Source organism: Cetorhinus maximus, chromosome 8 (assembly GCF_964194155.1).
Source record: "Cetorhinus maximus chromosome 8, sCetMax3.hap1.1, whole genome shotgun sequence".
NCBI classification, from domain to species: Eukaryota; Metazoa; Chordata; class Chondrichthyes; order Lamniformes; family Cetorhinidae; genus Cetorhinus; species Cetorhinus maximus.
The window spans coordinates 43,883,865-43,910,535 of record NC_135886.1 but is presented as its reverse complement, the minus strand read 5'-3'; the positions used below and the strand labels follow the sequence as shown (position 1 = coordinate 43,910,535).

The 26,671-nt window shown below is 43.3% G+C and overlaps 1 protein-coding gene across 5 annotated transcripts in view; it reads left to right on the top strand.

Moving 5' to 3' along the window:
- Positions 1–26,671, top strand: part of pacsin1b (protein kinase C and casein kinase substrate in neurons 1b) — a 273,452-nt gene that overhangs the window by 96,079 nt on the left and 150,702 nt on the right. The window contains exon 1 of one of the 5 annotated variants that reach the window (XM_078546747.1): positions 24,931–25,067. The exons of the other annotated variants lie outside the window; for them this stretch is intronic. The gene's annotated coding sequence lies outside the window, so the exon portion shown is untranslated. Of the gene's footprint in view, positions 1–24,930; positions 25,068–26,671 lie in introns of those variants that run through there. 5 annotated transcript variants of the gene reach the window in all.

The window sequence follows — 26,671 nt, the reverse complement described above, 5'->3', positions numbered from 1 at the left end:
GTGGAGAGCAGCACTGGGAATTTAAGCTGCAAAATTGTTGAAGAATTTTTGATCTGTGCATTGTATTGTGATCAACTACAATTGCTATCAAATGTCACTAGCTCACTGGGAAATCTGATTAATGTGCAATTTCTGCCTAGAAAATACACATTTGATAACAATTTGTAGGAAATGTGGTTGGCCGTGTTTAAATGAAACCATCTAGTTTACAAAATGTACATTTTGATATTTTGGAATCATTTGTACAAGCTTGGTGTTATATCAGTCGCTTGTTTTCAGGCAGGTTTGCACTATTGTTTCTAACCTGACTATTGTCATAGTCTTAGGCATATCCTATACTCCATGTTTTATTTTAACTATAGATTTTTATTATATGTTTGCATTAATGAAATCAGGAATAAGTAATGTACATGCACTAAAAGGATATTATGAACCTTTTAATAATCACAACATGTTTATACTTTCAAATGCTCAATTTACAATTTTTTTAAAACCATACCCATGTGGGAGCCAATTTGGCTATCTTTTAGGAAGATTTTTTGGTATTTGTGAAGGGTCAACTCTGATTTGTAGTAAAGGACAATTCTTAAATAACAGGAATCCTCCATTTTTCAAAACAAAAATCTATCATATGGTACATTGTAGCTTTCTGGATAGATTGTGCTGTTTATTTTCCCACAATGCTGTGGGCTGGAATCTGTCCTACATACCGATTTGAAGATGTTTCTGCAATTAGGAATCTTATTCTGGGTGACATTCAGAATGGATTATGTAGACTCAGATACAAAGTGGATTCATGTACAGCTTGCTGAGTGGAACAATTACAACCCCAGAGCTGAATGTTGTATATAGTCAGTTCATTGTTTCTTTCCATTTCTCTCTGGAAGCAGTGGCTTGTGCCGGTACCTCACCCAATTGGTCATTCATGAATGTGAGTCTAAATTAATCTGTGGACATTATCCTGTCATTATCCAAACATTCTTCTCTTCTATACGTGTTCCCATACTTGTCACTCCAGTAGCAACTGCTTCAAGTACGACTCTGGTCCCCCTTCCTCCACCCCAAAATCCTGAAGGCAGTGAGGCAAGTGGTATTACTTCTCCTCCTTGCCTTATGTGAGAAGGTCAACTTTGCACATGCTATTAATCACACTTGCGACTTTATGATCTATATGCCTCTGTCACTATACAAGTATCTTATTTTGAAGCAATGCAAGGAAGTCTCACTCTTTACTCCCTAAGGGTAAAACAACATAGGTTTGTCCTATGATATCTTGGAGAACAGATGGGATCAAATAACCGCCATTTCTTCTTTGCCTCAGCAACAGGCAGATGAAGGCTTGTGCTTTGGGACAAGGCCCTGCTCAACATTTAAGTCTTTTTTTTTATTATTAGTTTATGGGAGTGGGCGTCGTTGCCCAAGCCTGCATCTATTACTCTAGTTTAGAGGGCATTTAGGACAGTTCTGTAGTTGTGCTCTGGAGTCACATGTAGGCCAGACCAGATAAGGATGGCAGATTTCCTTCCCTAAAAGACATTTACAACAATGGTTTCATGGTCATCATTAGACTTTTAATTCCAGATTTTTATTGAATTCCAATCCCACCATCTGCTGTGTTGAGATTGGAACCCGGGTCCCCAGAGTATTACTCTGGGTCTCTGGATTACTAGTCCAGGGACAATACCACTACACCACTGCCTCCCACCCACTGCCGCCGCCACCACCACCCTATTGACAGGTAACGGAGTCTAGCACAATTTGCACCATTGCTGTGTCATTTTAGGATTGGATTTCAGTCATGTTGCACTTGATGCTCCTAGCTTCTGCATAGAAAGTCTTGGATGCAGTGTTATCCTTTAAAGTTTAATTTTAAAAACTAGGTTAAAGAACTGAATATGTTATAAATTGAGATTAATGACTGTAATGATGTTAGTTCTCCCTGTTAATTTTTATAAATCAAACATTGCCAATACTGCTTCTAGTACAAAATTACCATTTTCATAAGCAGGTACTGCCCCTTTTAATATGGAACCCGCATCATCTAGCTACTGGCATTGAGTTGACACCGGAGGACTGCTAATTACTCACTTAGCAATAATGTTGTGTACTGGAACTTGTGCAGGATTCTCATTAAATCTCTTGTTAAATCAAGGTGGGAGATATGAAAGATTACATTTGCATTTCTTATAGGTAATTGTAGAAGCAAAATGTGGATAGATACTGTACAGCAAAAGAAAATTTTACAGTAAATGTAGTTGGTTCCTTTATTAGTTCTAGGTTGGCTGGCAAACATACACTGGTTTTACAAAAATTGCACTGTTCCAGAAAAATGGACTGGCTGAATTTACAGCCTGACATTTGCTGATTGAGGAACTATAACAGACCCTATTAACATAAGCAATTCGACTTTACAGACAAAAGCAAAATACTGCGGATGCTGGAAATCTGAAACGAGCTTGCTGCAGTTGGACAAAAAAGCTGTAAATGGCTAAGTGACACATTTCTGACGTTCACAGCTCCCACCAATGTTTAACTCCTATTCTGCATTCTGCCGTGCACTTTGCGCCATGAGCAAATAATGAACAATGAACACTCAAAACCAGGTGTGTGCACTGTACATGATTCATATAATCTCTCCTGCGTTTAAACTAGCCTGTGTTGGGCTAAGAATTCCCAAGACTTAAAGCTATTTGTCACACAAACCTCCCTCAAACGTTTACAACTGTGATCTGGAAGAATACTTGAAGTGGAGTGACTATATACTTTTTTCTTAATGCGACTATATTTCATGTTTTTCTGTATGCTTTTGTAAGGTGATTAAATCAAACAAATGTAATTCTGTGAAAAAGATGAATTTAGAATGACTGTCCGTTAACCAATCCTCTATCTGTGCAATATATTACCCCCTTATCTTGCCTATTAAAATTTTGGTGTAGCACATTATCAAAAGTCTTTTGGAAATCAGGCTATACCCTTTATCTTAGAACTTATGTTCTAATGTCCTAACCCTCAGATTCCCCTCATAACCAATAGTTACACAATAACGCACTACATTTAATTGCAGGCAATGTATAATGCCTCAATATCCTACCTGTAACTAGTAGTAACCTTATAATCTGCTGATAGTCACCCTGAAACCAGTGTAGCAGCCAGAATTTCCCTGCACTGAAGAGTCAGGCTTCTCAGTCCATGTCACTTAAGGCCTGATCTCACTCTTTGTCACCTTAGACTACAGTTTAAACTCTGGTTCCATATGTGAAACTGACAACTCTGAACTGAGAACCCAAATCAGAGTTGATCTAGGAATATAGGGACAGTAGCAGGCCATTTAGCTCTTACAGCCTGTTCCACATTCTGTACTTGAGCTTCACGCATCAAAACTTGGCAACACAGACTGACCTGTGGCAAACCAAGGGATTGCATAAAAGGCTCAGTGTTTGGGGGACTTGCTGCAGGGCAGGTTGTCCTCTACTCAGCACCAACATTTCTAAATCACTCCGCGGATCGGACTCACTAAAGGCAAGTTTTTACGGCATTACGGAAATTACACTACAGGAGAAGGCCATTGGTCTCCTGATGTTGCAGCTCTCTCATCTGACCCCACTCCACTCCCAGATAATTTTATATTCTTTTTCAAAAAGATATCCTATTCCCTTTCAGTCTCTGCTTCAATAGTCACATGTGAATTATCCCATTGTTTAATAGGCCTCAGTTCAAGCGCTTTCCCCTCCGCTTATTTCTTCCAGTAAGAATCCTTGCTTTTCATTGCCTAGAGTGAAGTCTCAGAGTTTCACTTGCCCCTCTTACTAATTGTGCCTCTTTGTCATTCCCACTCACCACCTAGTCACTGTTGCTCCCACCCCAAACCATTCCCCCCACCTTACTTGAGCCCCAATCTTCCAAACACTTCCCCTTCACTCCCATGATCCACCCAACCTCTCATTCCCCGTCTCACCCGAGCCCCCATTCCTCAGGTTCCATCTCACCCAAGCACCACATCCGCCTCAGTTTTTAAACTTTCCCACTCACCCTTTGATACCTCCTTTCCCATTCCCCTCTGGAGAGTCCCCAAATAGTGACACTTGCAATTCACCAGCCTCCCAAATGCCAACTCTCTAGCCCCCTCCAGTTGCGGTGATGGTCATGTGACATCACCAAGTCTGGAGTTTTACTAGCAGCCGGTAACATCAGAGTGGGACGATGAGGTTGCACTGTAGTGGGAAATTTAAACTGATCTCCCTGGCTGAAAAGCAGCAAAGCTCAGGACAGGTACCCACAAGTTTTCAATCTTATAAATGCACTTAGAAAAGTACAGTATGATTACAAGAAGTCAGCGTGGCTTTACAAAAGGGAAATCCTATTTGACAAATTTAGATTTTTTGAGGATGTAACTGGTAGGGTTGATAAAGGGTAACCTGATACCAGTTCAGAGTTGTCAGTTTCACATATGGAACCAGAGTTTAAACTGTAGTCTAAGGTGATAGAGTGAGATCAGGCCTTAAGTGACATGGACTGAGAAGCCTGACTCTTCAGTGCAGGGAAATTCTGGCTGCTACACTGGTTTCAGGGTGACTATCAGCAGATTATAAGGTTACTACTAGTTACAGGTAGGATATTGAGGCATTATACATTGCCTGCAGTTAAATGTAGTGCATTATTGTGTAACTGTTGGTTATGAGGGGAATCTGAGGATTAGGACATTAGAACATAAGAAATAAGAGCAGGGGTAGGCCATTTGGCCCTTTGAGCCATCTCTGTCATTTAACAAGATCATGGCTAATCTTCCAATTCAATTCGACCTTCTCACATTATCCCCACATCCATTGATTCCCTTAGTACCTAAACAAATCTATCCTCCTCTTGTCTTAGATATTCAGTTGTTGAGTATATTTATGGCACTTGGGTAGAGAATTCCATAGATTCACAACACTTGAGTGAAGTAATTTCTCCTTATTGATCTACTTCAGAATGCCAATTGGTGAAGGATAGAACTGAATCTTTGAACATTTTTACATTTATTTACAGAGTTGCACATTACAAGCATTCACCATCTAACCCAACAGCCACAGTTTTGATATCTTTGTATTTATAGGGGACTCGAGTGGATGCCAAGTTAATACCCACCATCTGTGTACAGTTAAACAGAATTAATATTACAATTCAACATTCATCTGAGTCATAAATAGCTGACCCCTTGCTTTGACACTGAATCCTGTGTTCTAGATTCCTCAGCCAGGGGAACCATTTTCTCAGCATCAGCACTGTCAATCCCCTTAAAGAATTTCATATGTTTCAATGAGATCACCTTTTTTTTTCAAAACCCCAGGGAGTATATGCCTAGTTGACCCAATTTCTCATGATAGGTCAATCCCTTCATCCCAGTAACTTTGGTATCAGTGCAGTTTTAGGTGAGTTACCATTAGCTGCTGGCGGAATCATCTCACCCCTGGTTTCCCTTCTGTGAAATGCTCCCACACCCTCTGTCCCCCAGTATCCACTCCTCACCCTTGGTTCTCCCCTGTTTACCTCTGCCCCTTTTTCTTCTTACTACCCCCTGGCTGCCCCTACTGTTAGATCCCACTCCCTCCCACTCTCCCTTGTGCCCCCACTGCCCAATTTCCGCAATCTGCCCCTGCACCCTCTAACTTGCACCCCACCCCTCCTCCCCTGCCCCCCTTGACAGCTTTCTTTCTGCTCTTCCACCCACCGCTGTCCCCCACTGCACTTTTTTAATAGCTACAGATTCTATGTTGTATTAACTGAAGAATATTTCTTTATATGTGCAAAGAATTGATTTTCTGAAAGGAAAGCCATTCATGAGTTTAGGATAATGATCTGGACTAGCGCCAAACAATTTCATCTAAGGTTTGTCTCTGTTGATCCAATTTATTGTGTGTCTTGGCATGTATATAAATTGGTTCTCAATTGCTGCCTTTTTCTCATTTCTTTCCAATTCTTTTCCCCAGTGAATTTAGTTAATATTTCTCTTTTTCATTTTTGATCCTTTATTTACTGGCCTGTGTTCTTCAGGCCCTGTACTATTTGTGCCTTTGGTTGCTGGCTTCCTCCATTTCAACAGGCCCTGAGTCAGTTTAACTGCACAGGCAAATTTTAACCCAACAGCTGTATTTCTTGTAGTTTTTCAACTGGCAAAATGATTTGAATCACTAAAAGCCAAGGCAAGAGACTTGTTTCTCTACATACTACGTGTGTACTGTGGTAACCATTTTCTGCAGAGTGATGAGAGAAATTACTAGCTAACCTGTTCAATGCTGTTGATTTAAAAGGGACATGCTGGCTGAGATACTGGGTTGATTCCATACCATGGATCATGAGCTGTCCCTCGATTCAAGGATGGCACCCACTCAGGCATGCAAATTTGCTATGGGTCTTCACGTGACTGAACAGGCTGATTCTCGACCCACATGTCTTTGGGCGAATGGGGCAGGATGCCCCATGAGGTAGTGGAATCTGGAGTGCAGGATTTGCTCCCTTTTCTTTCCTTCTCTGCCACTGCTCTGCCTTAACATTAAGTTGTTTGGACTCGATGCATGTCCACCTGAACTATGTGTAAGGACTAAACCCCTTACTAGCACAGGATCAGACATCATGATGAAAGCTCCGTTATAGAACAACTTTTATTGTGAGAAAGGCAGGACGAACTTATGCACCCGAGGTAAAATTCCAGGAAGCGATTTACAGAACAACGCAAGCTCTATGCTTCCCATGTTGGAACCGGATAGAAGAGCGCACTTCTTCCCTCGTTTTAATCTTCATTATTTCTTTATCTTGTGTTGTCTTTCCTTTGTTCCTTTTCCACCGTATAGAAGCTTGGTTTGACCGCACCTGGAGTACTATGTGCAGTTTTGGTCCCCTTACCTTAGAAAGGATATTATTGCCATAGAGGGAGTGCAACAAAGGTTCACCAGACTTGTTCCGGGGATGGCGGGACTGTCCTATGAAAAGAGATTGGAGAAACTGGGTCTGTATTCTCTAAAGTTTCGAAGAATGAGAGGTGATCTCATTGAAACCTACAAATTAGTTAAAGGAATAGACAGTGTAGATGCAGGTAAGATGTTTCCCTTGGTTGGGGAGTCTAGAACCAGGGGACACAATTTCAAATTAAGGGAGAAGCCACGTGGGACCGAGATGAGGCGAAATTTCTTTATTCAGAGGGTTGTGAATCTTTGGAATTCTCCACCCCAGAGGGCCATGGAAGCTCAGTCAGTGAGTTTGTTTAACGTACAGATTGATAGATTTCTGATTAACAATAGTGTAAAAGGTTATGGGGATAGTGTGGCTGAAAGGCATTGAAGTGTTCGATCAGCCATGATCGTATTGAATGGTGGAGCAGGCTCGATGGGCTGAATAGCCTTCTATTCCTCTGTTCCTAAATCTGGACAGTAGCCCCTTTCTTTTGCTGGAACTTCTCCAGCAGATTTCCCTGGACCTGCCAATTAGGACTGTCCCCACATGGTCCACTGCACAAGCATGCAGTTCTTGTCCAATTATAGGTGGGTTCAGGTGAACAGCCCTCCCCTGTGCCTTGGCTCACGTGCATTCTTCCGTAATCACATCAACTTCTGCAATTTTCGGTTCACATTTCTAGCCTAATAAAAGCAGATTTAAAGCATAGCAATTTCTCATGATTTCTTCACTCTGCAGATCAATACACAGACAAAGATACATGATTCCTACACCCAATATGCTGCTCAAAGGCACCATACCCCCATCACTCGCCCAGCAGCATTTCCTGGCATTCACACCTAACGTCCAGATACTCCACCTGACCCCTCACACCTACCAATGCTGCCAGCCTCACATCTGCTGCTTATTGCCTCTGCGTATCTCTAGTTATTCAGCTATGGCAGGAACATCACCGTACCCTTCCCCCACCCCAAACACAGTGCTACACAATCACTGATATTCTGCCCACTCTTGCAGTTCAAGATATCACACAATAGAAGGGAGCAGAGCAGAAAAGGCAATGAACAAGAACCCCTGCGTTTTCTGAGCTGTACTGAGAAAATGATTCTCTGCATCATTCGGCCTGCTTTGACTAAGTCCACCGCATTTTGACATTGCTCAGAACATTGAGGATAATGGCATTTTACTGTCTTATGCCCCTTCTCAACCAGCAAACTCTCATCCTGCTCTTTAGCATTATGATCAAGCTGCTGCTGATGTGACAATGAACCTCTTGTTTCTCCTGTCACCACCGTCCCATCCCCATGCTACTTTCCTCACACCAACCTTCCCTTTTTGAGTTCCTGTTTTCAGACAACCAAGAATTGTCCCCTGTACAGTCACAGCAACCAGAATGCAGAGAACAAAAACACAGTGGTGATGAAGAAGCCCTGTGGCTTAATCTGACATTCATGGGCACCACTCAGACACTGATACTGCACCTACCTTGAGGCTAGCATAGAAATATGATCAGCACATGGTGAGTCACCGGGCAATAGCGGGTTGCAACCAGGCCACGAAGGGGTAAATGGCTTGTTTGTCAGCTCACTGGAGGACTGTGTTAGACAAGTACTGCCGCAGGGAGCTCATAAGTTTGATGAGGGGCATGCAGGAGAGCACTGGATGAGCATGCACACTGAGTTGCTAGGTGCATTGGCTGGCTGGCCAGACAGCCTTCTGTCACATCTAGGAGCATGGAGGAGTCAGGCTCCAACTTGGCAGAGCGCATGGCACAGAGCTTGCCCTCTCTGCAGCCTCTGTTCTATCTCCCTGTCATCCTGCAGACCCCGAAGGTATGTCACTGCTGCCCCCATGCTTGTTGCAGCCTTTGTGTGAACAGGTCACCGTCTCCTCTTGCCCAACTATGAGGATGCAGAACACTCTCTGATAAATGGACTAAGGCTCCTCCAAAAACTCCCCCAAAAACTATCAAATATTCACAGACACTTTTCAATAGAAAAAATATAAGATTTACTGCCATCGGGTGCCTAGCTCTTTCAGGCATGCTACTGCAGGGGTCATCTTAGCTGCTTTATGCATCTTTTTTCAGAAGTGGACAACAGAGGTGTTGTCAGGGCCTACGTTGACCAAATTTGGAATCCTGGCATCACATCAGCAAATTTAGGCTCTGTGATGTCAGGCTGTTGCTGCTTCAAGTCGGACTGCAACTGAGGTGCCTATGTACCTGGGGAATGCTGCAGGGACTGCACAAGAGCAGCTTACAACATTGCCTGCCCCCAGAGAAGTAAGGTAGGCATGCTAAAAGCAGTGCTGTGCCTATGAGTTTCTTGCCCAAGAAGTCTTATTGCAATTGTATAGGGCCTTTGTGAGACCACACCTGGAGTACTGTGTACAGTTTTGTTCTCCCTACCAAAGGAAGGATATACTTGCTTTAGAGGGTGAGCAATGAAGGTTCACGAGACTGGTTCCTGGCATGAGGAGTTTGTCCATTTGAGGAGAGACTGAGTGAAATAGGCCTATATTTCTGTAGTTCAAAAGAATAAAAGGTGATCTAATTGAAACGTATAAAATTCTCTTAATGGGCTTGGTAAGGTAGTTGCTGGGATGATGTTTCCACTGACTGAGAACTATGGTTCATAGCCTCAAAATAAAAGGTCAGCCTTTAAGTCTGAGGCGAGGAGAAATTTTTTCACTCATGAGGTAAGAGATTTTTTTGGGCAAGGAACTCTTTTTTTTAGAACCTAGCTAGCCAGCTGCGACCTGTTGCTTGCAATTCACAAGACCAGAAGAAATAGGAGCTGAAGTAGGCCATTTGACCCTTTGAGCCAGCTCCACTGTTCAGTAAGATCATGGCTGATCTTATCATGTCCTCCAATCCACTTTCTTGCCTACTTCCCAAAATGCCTTGAGGTTTTTCTCTAACGCAGCTTTGAATATATTCAATAACCCAGACTCCACTGCTGACTCTGAGGTAGAGAATTCCAAAGATTAATGACCCTCTGAGAGGAGAAATTCTTCCTTCTCTGTTTTAAATGGGAGATCCCTTATTTGGAAATAGTGCCCTCTAGTTCTAGGTTCCCCCACGAGAGGAAATATCCTCTTAGCATCCACCCTGTCAAGCCCCCTCAGAATCTTTTATGTTTCAATAAGATCACCTCTCAATCTTATGAACTCCAATGAATATAGGCTCAATCTGTTCAACCTTTCCTCATAAGACAACCTCTTCAGCAAAGGAATCAACCTAATGAACCTTCTTTGAACTGCTTCTAATGTAACTATATCCTAAATAACAAGATCATAACTGCACACATTACTCTAGGTGTCGTCTCACCAACACCCTATACAGCTGTTGCATGACATTCCTACTTATGTACTCCATTCCCTTGCAATAAAGGCTAACATTCCATTTGCTTCTTAATTACTTGCTGTACTTGTGTGCTAGGACAAGGACACTTATGATATGGCAGGTGGTATTTGCCAGGCTGATCAAATCCTAAAGGGAAACTTGGCCACGCTATCACAACGATTTTGCAAATTGTATTTATTACGAGGAAGATTTGTGCACTGAAGTCAGAAGTAAGGAGTCCACTAACACCTTTAGAGATTTTAAAGATTAAATTAAAACATTTATTAACAAAAGGAAACTTAAACACACCAAGACTACATTTACAGTTACATTTAGTTTTATAACAGCTCTCAAGATTTTTACTTAACTAGACTCCCAACTACACACCCATTTTCAGGCAACAGATAGATTCTAAATCTCAGAATCTTAACGGCACAGGAGGTGGCCATTCGGCCCATTATGTCTACACAAGCTCTCCAAATGAGCTTATGACCTAGTGCCATTGCTCTTGCCTTTTCCCTGTACCCTTGCATGTTGTTTCTATTCAAGTAATCAGCTAATGTCCTCTTGAATGCCTTGATTGAACCTTCCTCCACCAAACTTCAAGGCAGTGCATTCCAGACCCGAACCACTCGTGAAGAAGTTTTTTTCTCATGTCATACTTGCTTCTTTTGCAAATCACTTTAAATCTGTGCCCTCTCGTTCTTGGTCCTTTTACGAGTGGGAACAGCTTCTCCCTATCTACTCTGTCCAGCCCCCTCATGATTTTGAACATCTCCATCAAATTTCCTCTTAGCCGCCTTCTCTCCAGGGAGAACAGTCCCAATCTACCCTCCATAGCTGAAGTTTCTCATCACTGGAACCATTCTTGTAAACCTCTTCTGCACTCTCTCCAATGTGTTCACATCCTTCCCATAATATGGTGCCCAGAACTATACACAACATTCCAGCTGAATTCTAATGAGTGTCATATATAAATTCAACATAACCTCCCTGCTCTTATACTCTATGCCCCTATTAATAAGGCCTGGATACTATATTCTTTATTAACTGCTCTCTCCACCTGTCCCGCCATCTTCAATGATCTATGCACATATACACCCATGCCTTTCTGCTCCTGCACCCCCTTCAAAATTTCACCCCTTATTTTGTATTGTCTGTCCATGTTCTCCCTACCAAAATGCATCAGCTCACACTTCTCTTCATTGAGCTTCATCTGCCACCAATCTGCCCACTCCACCAACTTGTCTATGTCCTCTTGAAGTTTCACACCATCTTCTTTGCAGTTCACAAAACTCCCAAGCTTTGAATCATCTGCAAACTTTGAAATTGCCCCCTGCACACCAAGATCGAGGTCATTAGTATATATCAGGAAAAGCAAGGGTCCCAACACTGACCCCTGGGTAACTCCACTACAAACCTTCCTGCATCCCAAAAACTATCCAGCAATGTTACCACAAGCGCCCACTGTTGATATAAGAGAGGTATCTTTCCGCTTCTCTCTCTCATTCGACAATGGAACTTCAAAGGCTTTTAACAAAACCTTGGTTACTGGAAAAGCAAACTTCCCCAGGGTGGCTAGATGCTTTTCCCACAAGTCTGTTTCACACAGTGCACCTTTCAAGATCTCATACAGTCACATCCCACACAGCTTTCCATCTTTCTTTAAATATATTTTCTCCCTTTTGATCTGTAAATCCCATTGTTTCAACCTGTCTTTGGAAGTTACTTTTCCCAGAATATAAAAATCTTTCATGTTGTAATTGTGGCCAGCACTTTTGGAGGAAGAATAAAATTTGCCTTATTTATCTTTCCAGTTGTAAGCATCGTATCATGTCTCATTGAAAATCAAGCAACCTCCCAACTTATCTAAAAATGCAAATTCCATTTGCACTGTATCTGCTGAGACTTCATCCAAGCTTACTCATGTCCATTTCAAATGCCTGTTTTACACCTAACCCCTTTTGATGAGTCAAACCTTGCAATCTGACTGCTTGCAGTTTAATTAAACTACACACACATGGACACACAGTCCCCATATCCCACAGTAATATTAGGGGGGAAAATGAAATTTCCTTTACAACACCCAGATCTCTTTGCACTGCAGCATTCTGTAGTCTCTCTCCATATAAATACTATGCTTTACCAAAATAGATAACCTCACATTTTCCCACATTATACTCCATCTGCCAAATTTTTGCCCACTAATTAACCTATCTACATCCTTTTGCAGACTGTGTCCTTCTCACACCTTGCTTTACCACCTAACTTTGTATAGTTAGCTAGTTTAGCAACCATGCGTTTTGATCTCTTCAACCAGGCCATTGGAACAGATTGTAAATAGTTGATGCCCCAGGACTGATCCCTGTGGCACCCCACTGGTTACAGTTTGCCAATCTGAAAGTGACCCATTTCTCATGGCTTTGTTTCCTGTTAGTTGGCCAATACTCTATCCATTCTAATATGTTATTCCTAACACGATGAGTTCTTAACTTGTGCAGTAATCTCTTAGAATGGTCTTTTGGAAATTCAAATACACTACATCTACCTTTATCCACCTTGCTTGTTATGTCCTCAAAAAAACTTATTGTCAAACACCATTTCCCTTTCACAAAACCATGTTAGTTCTATCTGATTGTATTATGATTTTCTAAGTGTCCTGCTACTACTCCTTAAGAGTGGACTCTAGCATTTTCCCAATGACAGATGTTGGACTAACTGGCCTATAGTTTCCTGCTTTCTGTCACCTTTTCTGAAATAGTGGTGTTATATTTGCGACTTTCCAATCTTCTGGGACGTTTCTGGAACCTAGGAAATTTTAGAAGATTCCAGTTAATGCATCCACTACTTCTGCTGACACATCTTTTGAGACCTAAGCATGCAGGCCATCAGGCCCAGAGGACTTGTCAGCCTTTAGTCCCAATTGTTTACTGAGTACTTTTTCTCGAGTGGTCATGATTGTTTTAAGTTTCTTCCTCCATTTTGCCTCTTGATTTTCTACTATTCTTGAGATGATTTTGTATTTTCTACTGTGAAAACAGATACAAAATACTTGTTCAAAATCTCTCTCATTTCCTTGTTTGACATTAATTCCCCAGTTTCACCCCCTAAGGAACCAACGTTGACCTGAAATGTTCACTTTTTTCTCTCCACAGATGCTGCCTGACTGGTTGAGTGTTTCCAGCATTTTCTATTTTTATTGCTCACTTTAGCTACTATTTTCCTTTGTATATATTAGTATATTTTTATATTTCTTGCCAGTTTTCTCCCATACTCCAATTTCTCCCCCTTTATTTTTTAATCATGCTTTACTGGTTTCTAAAATTTTCCCAATCTCTGGCCTACAATTAATCGTTGTAGTGTTAAACACCTTTTCTTTTAATTTGATGCTGCCCTTAGTTAGCCAGGGAAGGTGCAACCCTCTCGTAAAGCCTTTATTTCTCAATGGAATATATCTTTGAGAATTATGAAATATCTCTTTTAGATGTCTGCCACTGCTTCTCTACTGCCTTGCCTTTTAACCTGTTTTCCCATTTCACTTTAGCCAATCTGCTTTCATACCCTTGTAATTGCCTTTATTTAAGTCTAACACTAGGGGCAGAATTTTCCATGCTCGTTGGAATCGGGCATGTTCAGTGGCGTGAGTGGACAATATGGCGATAAGGCCAAAAATCGGTTTCACGACATTGACAAGTGTAACGTGCAGAAATCGGGACTTACTGCCAGGGCCTTAATCACATTGCAGACATCAGAGGAGCAGAAGATGCTGGAGCCTGACAGCAACGGGACCCTGGAGGAACTTCCGTGGCACGTTGGGTGGATTCTCATGGGTATGGCTCCACTGCAAAGCAGCTCACGGAAGTTGGAAAGTCTATTGGTCTATTCGCAATGGATGATGGTCAAGGGGGTGGAGAGGAAGGTCCTGCTGTGTTCGGAGAGGAAGATGTACCAGGGTGTGGAAGAGGAAGGTCTAGGATAGATCAGGATCCTACCCTTCTGGGAATCAGAGCGGACCTGTGGGAGACAGTCGGGAGCTGAGGAGCGCCTATAAATACAGACCGGGGATTATAGAGCGGCCTACCATGCTGGGAGTCGGATCGGACCTGTGAGAGATAGTCGGGAGCTGAGGAGCGTGCTGTTTCAGCTGCTGTGAGGCTGCAGTCCAGGAAAAACGAAAAAGAAACTCTGGCATCATAGGAAGCTAGTAAGTTGATTGGCCGGTAAGTGTTCAGACTAAGGGACAATGTGTGAGAAACCAATTTAGGACAGACTAGTTATGATAGATCTATAAATAAAAAGGACTAAAACCTTAAAATAATGAACCAAAATTTGAAAACTTTAAAATAATAAAACACAGATAAAAAAGCAATAAAAATAAAGTAATTTAAACAAACATCTAAAACACATACCTTTGTAGTTAAGAAGCATATAACCGTTAGTTGTCAGTGGTACTAGCATTCAATAAACACAGTAAATTGTAGCATAGATAGGAAGAAAGTAATGGCAGGACAGGCGTTATGTTGCAGCTGTGGGATTTGGGAGCTTTTGGACGCCAAGGCAATTCATGATGAACACGTCTGCAGGAAGTGTAAGCAGCCTGGGGAATTCCGGATCAGGATTATTGATCTGGAAGCTGAAATGCAAACACTGCGCAACATAAGGAGGGGGAAAAATACCTGGATACTTTGTTCTAGAAGACAGTCACACCTCTTAGAAGAGGGTCATATGTTTTGGTCAGCAGTGAGGGACAGGAGGATGTGACTGTCAGTGAGGTACGTAATGGGACCTAGCAGACAGTGGTGGAGGAGCCTCAGACTTGCAATTGTCAAACAGGTTTGAGGTGCTTGCAACCTGTGTGGACGAAAGCGAGGCCTGCAAGGTGGATGAGCAGGCTGGCCATGGCACCATGGTACAGGAAGCCTTTCAAGCAGGAAAAGCAAAAAGGCTGTGTTGCCTGCCCGGTACCAAGGTTTGGGACGCCTGCTCGGGGCTGGAGAGGAACTTGCAGTGGGAGGGGGAGGATCCAGTTGTCATGGTCCTTGTAGGTACCAATGATATGGGTAGAACTAGGAAAGAGGTTCTGTAAAGTCAGTATGAGGAACTAGGTACCAAATTAAGAAGAAGAACCTAAAGGTAACAATCTCTGGATTATTACCTGAGCCACGTGCAAAATGGCAATAGGGCAAATAAGATTAGAGAGACGAATGCGTGGCTCAAAGACTGGTATGGGAGAAGTAGGTTCCGGTTTGTGGGGCACTGGCATCAGTACTGGGGAAAGTGGGAACTGTACAGTTGGGACAGTTTACACCTGAAATGTGCAGAGACGAGTGTCCTTGCAAATCACATAACTAGGGAAATAGAGAGAGCTTTAAACTAAACAAGAGGGGTGAGGGATCAAGCTTGGGTAGAGGTAGCAATTCAAGGTGTACAAATCAAGACAGGAGATCAAAATATTAATATGAGAAGTGAGGGTCAAAGAATGGCAGGAAGGGACAGAGAGAAAAAGCCTAAGAATACATCAACAGTCAAGTCTAAATGTTACAAAGGTAACAAAAAGACAAAACTAAAGGCTCTCTATCTGACTGCACGTAGCATTCATAACAAAGTAAATAAATTGTAGGCCCACATTGAAGTAAATAAATTTGATCTGAGAGCGATTACGGAGAAGTGGCTGCAGGACGACAAAGATTGGGTCCTTAATATTGAGGGGTGCATGACATTCAAGAAGAATAGGAAGCTAGGTAAAGGTGGAGGGGTAGCACTTTTAATCAAGGAGGGCACTGGTGCAATAGTTAGAGATGACCTTGGTTCAGGAGATCAGGATGTAGAATCGGTTTGGGTGGAGGTAAGGAATAGTAGGGAGGAAAAGTCATTAGTGGGAGTGGTCTTCAGGTCCCCTAACAGTAATCACAGTATAGGACAAAGTATTTACGAGAAAACATTGTATGCTTGTGATAAAGGGATGGCGATAATCATGGGTGACTTTAATTTACACAAACTGGAAAAATCAGATTGGCAGTAGTAGCCTGGATGAAGTTGTCGATGCACTGGTGTTAATTTTCCAAAATTCACTAAATTCTGGAAAGGTTCCATCAAACGGGAAAGTAGCAAATATAATCCCTCTATTCAATAAGGGAGGGAAGCAGAAAACAGGAAACTATAGGCCAGTTAGCTTGACATCTATGGTGGGGAAGTTGTTAGAATTGATCATTAAGGAGGTTATAGCTGGGCACTTAGAAGAGCTCAAGGCAATCTGGGAGAGTCAGCATGGTTTTGTGAAAGGAAAATCATGTTTAACCAATTTACTGGAGTTTTTTTGAAAGAGTAACATGCGCAGAGGATAAAGGGGAGCCTGTAGACGTACTGTATTTGGATTTCCAGAAGGCATTTGATAAGGTGCCACATCAAATGGCAGAGCAGGCTCGAGGGGCAGAATGGTCTATTCTTGTTCCTATTTCTTATGTTCTTATGACTGGGAGAGGAACATGTGTCGGTGGGGGAGTGAGGTTGGGAGTGGGGGGAGCAAGGGTGTCAGGAGGTGTGAGGTTGGGAAGGGGGGAACCAAGGTGGCGGGGAGGTTGGGAGGAGAGGGAGTACAGGAGGAGGAGAGGCTGATGGGAGAAAACAGCAACTGGGAATATAGGTGTAAGGGAAGGAGTTTGAGTGGGGTGTGGGCAAGGGAGTGTGGAGAGGGGAAGGAAGGATTGCGGAGAGGGGAAGGAGTCCATGAAGAGGAGGGAATGCGCAAAGTGTAGGGAGTAAGGGTGGAGGTAGGAGTAAAGGTGGAGGAAAAAGTAAGGGTGTTGTGAAGGGGTCAGAAAGGGGGAAGATCTAAGGGGTGTCGGAGAGTCTGGTGGTGGAGGGGATGCTGGGTGGATGGCGAAGGAGTCCGGAAGAATGATGTACAGGTGAACATGCAAGGGAAGGCTCTGAGTCCATGATTGCCTCCTGGGGAGCAAACAAGGCAGAGGGTGGGTATGGTACAAGGGAATGATGAGAATGACCGAGGGCAGAGTGAGACATTGGGATGGGAGGGTGGGGGTTCGACGGTATCGGTAGAAGGGACGGTGCAGGTAGTTGGTGAGGACTTGGAGGCAGAACATGGACTGTGGAGTGGGAAGGAGGCAGTCGGGCAGGTGAATGTGGATGGGGGTGAGATTTTCGGGAAGGAAGAGAATGCGGGGTGCGCAAGAAAAATTGTATCACCACCAAGTTTGCTTAATGGAAAGTGAAACAGGAGTCATGGTGGGTGAGACCAGGTGCTACATGGGTGTGTGATCAGTGGGCGGACAGAAATGCAGGGCAACTCAGATGGTCAATTGAAAGCGAACCCCAGCAGACAGCATTGAAAATATTGGATATTGAGATGTGTATGATATGGAAAGGATCCACATGCATAGGAGAGTGCTTGCACGAGGCTTCTAAAGGCCCTGTCATACACACACTACCCTCCAGAATCACTCGTGAGTCGGGTGTGTGCAGCTGAACTGTTAGTTGGGGGGGATGCAGTGGGAGGATTCGCGAAACCTGTCAAAGAAGCTGAAAGGCAACTTTACACATTATTCGGCGAAAGTGAATATATTTTCAGATTGTAAAGTGACAAAATGTATTCGCCCATGCAACCAACTGTGATCAAAATTTCTTAACTTTTGAATGCTTTAGACTTCTAGGTGCTGCCCTGTCATCCACAGTAGGGGTGGAGACAGCCATCATCTTCCACCTCCCCAAGTGAGATGCCTTCAGTATGGGTCCTCTGAAAAGCCAAAGCCTTGAGGGCCCCGGCTTGCTCTGGCTGTATTCCTGTGGGCCAGCTGCTCCCTCTGCAGTGACAGAAGATGAGGTTGAGGGGGTCACTGGCAAAGAGGCCTCAGAGGGAGCAGACAGCCTCTGAGATTCATGAATGGATGACCCAGGAGTGTCCAGCTGCTGCTCCTCCTCCCTTCGGGTGCCTGAGGGCTCTGGCCTTGCTCCTTGAGGGGAAGGAGCACCTGTGGTGATGTCGAGATGCCCCATTTTCCTCTCGTGTTGTCACTGCAGGAACTCACCCATGGCTACCGTGATGGAGTGCAGGCCTGCGTGCATCTCCACGTTCTGCTGGACCAGGGTCTCCATGGTGTCCGCCATCCTCCCCTTGGACACCTCCATACGTGCATGTGTGGGGCACCACTCCATCAGAGAGCAGGGGGACGCACTCCTCCGATTCACCTGCCACTCTGAGGGTTTCCAATAGCTCTGTGTGATGTTCTCCCGCCTTCTGCTGACTCTCCACTGAGTTGGAAGGGCAAATCCAAAGGTTCGTCATCTGACTTTGACCTGACAGATGCCTCTTCCCCAGCAGTCCTCCGAGTTCTGGGGAGCTCGGCTGAACCTGCCTCCTGACACGTGCCCGTGCAGTAATCACAGATTGTGAACCCAAGCCTGCTCTATATCTCAGTCTCACCGAGATGTGTGTCTCTGTGCTGGTGGAGGGCATGGGTAAGCACTGTAATGGGTCTTCCAGGCTGCTTATTTCCAGCTCTTCAGTAGATGAGGAGTCCTCTTGGTTGGAGGTGAGGACATGGATGGAGCTGAGGGACTGGCTGGCTGAGGGTGTTGGTCGCTTGGCAGAGCTCCCTGTGAACCAAAGTAGAGATAATTAGCGCATGGCAACAGAGTCAAAAGCAGGAAAGAGAGCACTCATATTTGCGTTGAGAGAGGGATGATCTGGTGCAGGATCCTTAATGGGGGTGTTCGCCGCTGACCTCACCATTGCCGCAGGCTCGGTCCATATCCTTGCCAGTCAATGCAATGGCACATTCCTCAAAGTGAATGAGGGGGCTTAACATGAGCTACTCCAGCCTGGTCTGGGACCTCTCTCTGCTTTTGTGAGCCAGCTTCTTCTGCATGAAAACAGATGGACAGAGTGTGACCAGGACGCACTGCATGGAATGTTTTTGTGTGGTGAGTGGAGCCATGGACAGGATGAGGACGCGAGCTCCAGAGAATATGAGCCGGAGAAAGACGTGAGGGTGTGAGAGAGAGTTAGTGATGCTGTCCTTGAGGTGTGAGATCCCCATGGATGTGTGATGGGTTTGAGAGTTGAAGGTGATGAGAAGAGTGACTTACCCTGGCGGGACAGATGAGACCATCCATCCTGTTGCAGCACTTGGGTGCAGGGCATTGGCGCTGACCACCTCTGCCACCGCTTCCCATTCTGGATTAGTGATGCTGCTGCCCAACCTGCAACTGGGGCAGGAGTAGAGGACATCACAGCGGGCCTCCATTGCATTCAAAAGGCGCTCAAGGGACGCGTCCTTGAACCAGGGGGCCATATCGTCTTTGCAGCAGTCGTGAGCTGGAAGCATTGAGGTGTGTGTGTGACTGCACTTCAAATATGGTGTGTGGCGAGCTGATGGCGTGGCTGGTGCATAAGAGCCTTCCCACCATTGAAATGGCATGTTTCCCAGGAATTCATAATTAATGCGGTGGGATTAGGACAATATGGTGTTAGGAGCTGCCATTGCAGCCGGCGGGTAAAACATCTTTTCTTCCACCCGCCACTGCACTTAGTGCAAATCTGGGACGATTCCGCCCTGGGTTTTGACCTACATTTTTCAACCTCAATTTCATATTCAGTTTATCAAGTTATGATCACTTACCTAGAGGATCCTTTGCTATGAGGTCATTAACAAATCCTGTCTCATTACACATTACCAGGTCTAAAATAGTCTGCTCCCTAGTTGGTTCCAGAATGTATTGTTCTAAGGAACTGTCCTGAATACATTCTATGAACTCATCCTTCAGGACAATTTGATTTGTCCAAATCTATATGAAGATTAAAATTGCTCAGTATCATTGCAGCACTTTTTTTTCAAGCCAATATTATTTCATGATTTTTGTATTCCGTCCTACAGTGCAGTTATGTTAGAGGGCTTCTAAACTACTCTCACCAGCGACTTCTTTCCTTCGCTATTTCTTATCTTCACCAAAACTGCTTCCATGTCTGATCTGAATCAAGATAATTTCTCCCTATTGTACTGATCGCATCCTTTATTAATAGAGCTACCTCACCTCTTTCTTTCTTCCTGTCTTCCAAATGTTAAATACCCTTGAATATCCAGGTCCTAGCCGTGGTCACCTTGTAACCACATCTCTGTAAAGACTATCATATTGTGCTTATTTATTTCTATTTGTGTTATTAATTCATCCATCTTGTTATGAATGCTAAATGCAATCCGATTTAAAGAGCTTTTAATTCTGTCTTTTTACCATCTTTCCCTGCTCTGACCTCTTATATTTGTACGTTTTGACTCATCACATTCTGGTTATCATTAACTGCATCCTTATCCTGCACTATTTTCTTGGCCTTTCTCTTTAACTTTCCAACTCTCCCCTCATGTGGACCCTTGACCTGCAACCCCCTGCCCCTCCACTATTTAGCTTAAAGCCCTATCCACAGCCCTTGTTATACAATTCACCAGGGCACTGGTCTTGGCATGATGCAGATGCCCCAACAGTACAGCTTCCTCTTTCCTCAGTACTGGTGCCACTGTCCCATGAATCAAACCCTATTTCTCCCATGCCAATCTTTGAGCCATGCATTCAAATATCTGATCTTATTTACCCTGTGCCAATTTGCTCATGGCTCAGGTAGTAATCCAGGGATTATTACCTTTGTAGTTCTGCTTTTTAATTTGGTCCCTACCTGCTCATACTCCTTCAGTAAAACCTCTTTCTTAGCACTACCCATGTTATTGGTACCTTCATGGATCACAATAACTGGACCCTTCCCCTCCTGCTCCAAGCTCCTCTCCAGCCCTGAGGAGACGCCCTTAATCCTGGCACTGGGTAGGGAACATAGTATTCAGGACTCTCACATTCAGCTGCAAGGCTGCAAAGAAAATTATCTATCCCCCTAACTATTTTGTCCCCTAATACAACTATATTCCCATTTACTCCCCTCGCTTGAATTGACTTATGCAGCACCTTGCCATGGTCAGTTTGCTCATCCTCCCTACAGTCCCTGCTCTCCTCCACACAAACTGCAAGAACATCAAACCTGTTGGACAAATGCAAGAGCTGAGGCTCCTCTGGTACGACTTTCTAGATCTCCATACCTGCCTCACTTGCAGTCACACCTCCTGTTCCAGATCACGGACCAAATCTGAAGTACCTAGCCTCGGGTATGACTGCTTCCTGGAACAGTGTTCAGGTAACTTTCCCCCTCCCGATAACTTTCCACCTCCCTGTTTCATCACTGTGTCAGAAATTCTCCAGCTCATTAACTCTGATCCGAAGTTCCTTGAGTTGTAGACGCTAGTGTCCACCATCTCCCACATGCTACAGATGCAACACATCACCTACCCTACCATCTTTACTGTATTGTTTAACTAGTTAATGTTTGAAGTTTAGAAATGCTACTCGGCTATGATTTGTAGTTATATTAAGTAGTTTAACTAGTTTAATCGATAAATTCAATACATCACGTGTTATCACCCTGGTACTACTTTAAACTACTGTCCCAGCTTAGAACAAAGAACTGTAAACCTCACCAACCACTTACCTGCTTACCTAATTTATACCTCTGGACTTCAGCTCTCAGATCTTGCTATCTCTCGCACCACTCCTTGTTCTGTAAAAGACTAGAATAGCACCTCTTCCTACACTCCCCAAATGTCTGAGTTCTAAACTCTGTCTAGCAGCACTCTGAGATGACCTCCGTGCACTTACTTGGACGGGATGAGCCAAATAGCCGCCTTCTATGCCAAAATGATTCTGGCTCTCTGACTCAAAAGGTTATCAATATTTGGAATCCAGACATCTGAGGATGCTCAGTGGTTGAATATATTTAAGGACCATCGTTTTCAGTCCCCACTCAAACTCCATTCCCCAGCTACTAACTCCATCCCTCTCCTTGAGATTAAAACAGTCTGTTTGCAATCTTGGTGTCACATTTTATCCTGAGATGACCTTCCGACATAATATTCATGCCATAAGACCACACTTGTTTGCACTTCTGTAACGTTGCCCAACTTAACCCATCTCTGCTCAGCTGGTGTTGAAGCCCTCATCCATGCCTTTGTTATCTCTAGACTCAACTATACCAACACACTGCTGGCTGATCTCCCACATGCTACCTTCTATAAACTTGAAGTAATTCAAAACTCTGCTGCCTGTGCCTTAACTCACAGGAAGCCCTGTTCTCCTCCCACCCTGTGCTCACTGATCAACATTAGTTCCCTTTCAAGCAACATCTTGAAAACAAAGATGAGAATTTTAAAATCAAATCCCTCTATGGCCTCACTGTTCCATATTTCTGTAATCTCCTCCAACCTCATAACCCTCTGAGATATCTGGACTCCTCAAATTCTGGCCTCTTGTGCATCCCCAGTTTTAATTGCTCCACCAAGAGTGGTTGCACCTTCAGTTGCCTAGACCCCAAGCTTTGGAATACAGTCCCTACATCTCTCCGCCTCTATCTTACTTTCTTCCTTTAAAACACTTCTTAAAGCCTACCTCTGAATAAGCTTTTGGTCATCTGACCTCGTATCTCCTTATGTGGCTCAGTGTCATACTTTTGTTCTATAATGCTCCTGTGAAACACCTTGGGGTGTTTTGAGTTAAAAGCGCTGTATAAATATAAGTTGTTGTTATTTAAGAGAAAGCTTGATAGATTTTTGGATACCATGGTATATGGAAATAGTGTGGTAAAGTGGACTTAAGGTACCATGATTGTGTTGAATGGTAGAGATGGCTCAGAAGTGCTGAATGGTCTACACCTGCTCCAAAACAGGAGCTTAGCAATGCTATATACTCACTTGCCATGGGCAAAGCTCCAAGTGCTGATGCTATACCACCTGAATTCATCAAACACGAAATACCAGCACTCCTGCAGCTTCTGCACAAACTTTTGCCTCTGCTGGATGGAAGGGTCAGTGCCCCAGGATAGGCATGATGCAAAGATTGTGATCCTGTACAAGAAGGGTGACTGCAGCAATTGCAACAATTATCAAAGCATCTCCCTGCTGAGCATTGTGGGAAAAGTTGCCCATGTCAGACTGCAGATCCGGGCTAAACACATCTATCCAGAATCAGTGTGGTTTCAGAAATGGCTGATCTAGAATTGATCTTCTCCATCCGGCAGCTACAAGTTCGGGGGCAACAGGCTTTTAGATCCTGCACTGATAGTTAACAGCAGACATTGACAAATGGATGCACCCAAGAAACACCAATGCTCAGTATCTGCAGTGTTTTACTGAGAGCTGATTGCAGGGTTTTATATGTAATACAACATACTGTAACTGACTATACCCTGACCCTCCACAAGCCATTTGCCCACAGGTTTCATGCCACTGAATATTAAAAGAAAAGAAAGAACTTGAGGTTGTGAAAAATGCTATATAAACTCAAGACATCCAAAGCACTTTACAGGCTATGGTGTATAGTTACTGTTGTAATGTAGGAAATAGAGGCCAATTTGTGTGCACAGCAATAAGCTAATGACCAGATAATCTGTTTTAATGATGGCTGAGGAATAAATACTGACCAGGAATAACTTCAATAAAAACAATGATAGAAATACTCAGCAAGCCTGGCAACACGAAGGCAGTTGCAGATTCCTCTCCCCACCCCTCATTAACCTGGGCCCGATTTTAACACTGTGCAAGTGAATGGGTTAAAATTGGGTCCGTTGACCAATACTCCCTCTAACTTCTGTTTGTGGTGTGCAGCTGGCTTGTTGCACTGTGCGGTCCCTTTAAGATTAACTCGCAGCCATGCACAAATCTTAAATGGAACCTTGCTTGTGCGCAGCCTCTTTGTTCCTCACGTAGCACGTTCCTCGACTGCTGCGGGGCCAGACATCCACAAAACCTAGAGGGAACATTGCCGTTAACTCAATCCTGCCAAACCTGAGGATTTCAAGAATTTTCTGTTTTTATTTCCGATTTCCAGCATCTGCAGTACTTTGCTCTTGTACTACAGTAGGCTTGCCTGCTTTTTGAGCTGTTGTACAAAATGAATGTCTCAATGAAATTATTTCCGATCCAGCCCCCAGAACAGCCATTTAACACCAAAGGTTAGTGATAAAACTTGTTTTGGTTCCAGTAAATGGTACCGGAGATACTTACTTATTTGCTGGATCTTTAAAAGATGCCTAATTAAAAAAAGTTAAGGCTGTGTGAAAGACTGACTGTATTCAACATTCATTTTATGCTGCTTTGCATCTAATTAATAGATGCGTAATCTACTTCCTAAGATAGCAGCTGCCTTTTCTCTTTACCACAGCACACTTGGTAATGCAGCTGGAGCCTCACAAAGGAGGACACTATTTGTGTGATCTTTGCAAATGACACACTTGATTTTGCTTCTAGAATTAGACTGCGCATCTCGTTTCATTAAACAGCAGCAACAAATAAATGTTTACAGTATTGTGAGCTGAGCAATTGCTTCATCAGCATAGATGGAAGATTTGGCTCAACCTTAAAAGCTGAACAGCTTTTTTCTTCAAAGCTTCATTCGCCAGTATTTGGTAGCAGAAATTACTTTCTCTTTCAGATTTTTATCTCCTTCTGTCCTTTATTTTTTTTGTTTCCCAGTGCCGACCCTGCCACTGTCCTTCAGCTTGGACCTGAAATTGCTTTCTATGTTGCACTGGTTTTGGGAGAGCAGCTATGTGCTAGCCACCCAGCACTGCTATCCTTGATTTGCATTATCACCTGTGTCCATGCTCCCAGGGTGCACCAAGAGAAGCAGAGGTGGCAAATCGGTGGCAGTTTCTCAAGATTCATGGAGAATCCACTGCTGCTTCAACGAGGTGAGTTAGGCAACTTGCATTACCAAGCTGCTGGTGAGAGAATGGAAGTTTGCTGTTGACTGCACATAAAATCTTTCCTTTTCCTTGTATGTTGTCATTTTAAAAAGTATATTGGATTAATGGATTTGGACTTGAGCTATTTATTAAGATATTTGCATTGGATTCATCTGCTTGAGCTCAAAAGCACAAGAGAGATGTAGGAATCCTCGTACGTGAAGTTGTTTCAAACTGTGTGCTGGTCTATCTTGGATAGAGTGATTCTAGTTAAAATTGGAGCCCAATCTTTCAATCTTGCTACCATCTAAGTCTATGCACCAACATTGACAGTGAAAAAGAGGATATTGTTCACTTCTATAAAGACCTGGTTAAAGCCAAACATCAATGTAAAACCAATGAGGTGATTTTTGTAATGGGTGATCTAAATTCAAAAGTAGGTTCTATCAGGAAAGGCAACATAGTTGGACCTCCATGGCCTGGGTGATCCCAGTGAAGGAGGAGAAATGTGGATCAAGTGGTATACAGCAAATGTTGGAGTTATTCTAAATACCTGGTTCAAGGAGCATCCAAGAAGGAAATACACCTGGAAAAGTCCTGGCAACATGACCAGAATCAAACTGATTATGTGACAATAAACAGCAGATTTCGAATTTGCAGTTCAGCAAGCAAAGACCTACCTGGCCACTGACTGTAAAACCGACGAATACCTGTAGTTTGCACCATCAAAATAAAGCCGAGGAAGTTGAGAAAAATAGCGACCATAAAGAGACTAGATTATGAGTTAGTGAATGTTGAGAACTCGATTAAAGGAGAATTTAAAGTGGAAGTTCAAAACCGTTTCGAACAGCTTGAAAGCATTTAACATGGGAAATGTTCAATGCATCAGTGTTAGGATCATCAATTGAATGTGAACTCCATTGCACCATCCGCCTGAGTCACCTTACTGAGATCCTCCTTCAAGCACTGATGAATAAGACCAGAAGAAAGATAAGTCAGAAATTTCAGTTCTTCAGTGTGATTTTGTAGATGATAGAGGAATGAGAAATGCTATCTTAATGGCATGCATGCTATCAGAAAGAGCCTTGGAGATGAAAAAAGATGTATTCATGTGTTTTATTGGTCATAGTAAAGCATTTGAAGTAAGGTGAAACGTGAAGAGCCGATGAGCCTGTTAGAGCCTATTGACCATGATGGCAAAGATCTTAGAGTGATAAGAAATGTTTATTGGGAACAAACTGCAGCTGTAAAGGTTGAGAAAGAGCTAAGCGATTTTGTGAACATTAAAAGAGGGGTCAGACAGGGGTGTGTTTTCTCCCCAGATTTATTCAATTTGTATAGTAAAAATATTCTTGGAGAAATTGAAGACCTTCATGGATTATTAGTTAGAGGTTCCAACCTTAATAATATAAGGTATGCCGATGACACTGTTCCTATCGCCACCTCTGAAGAGAAACTGAAGAAGGTTTTGGATAGAGTAGTAAGTGAAAGTGAGAAGAAAGGGCCGAGCACAAATTGTAAGTAAACAAAATGTCCGGTTGTGTCCAAAAGGAAAATCCTACCAGAATGTAAGATCATAGTGAGGAATAAAAAGACCACACAGGTAGACA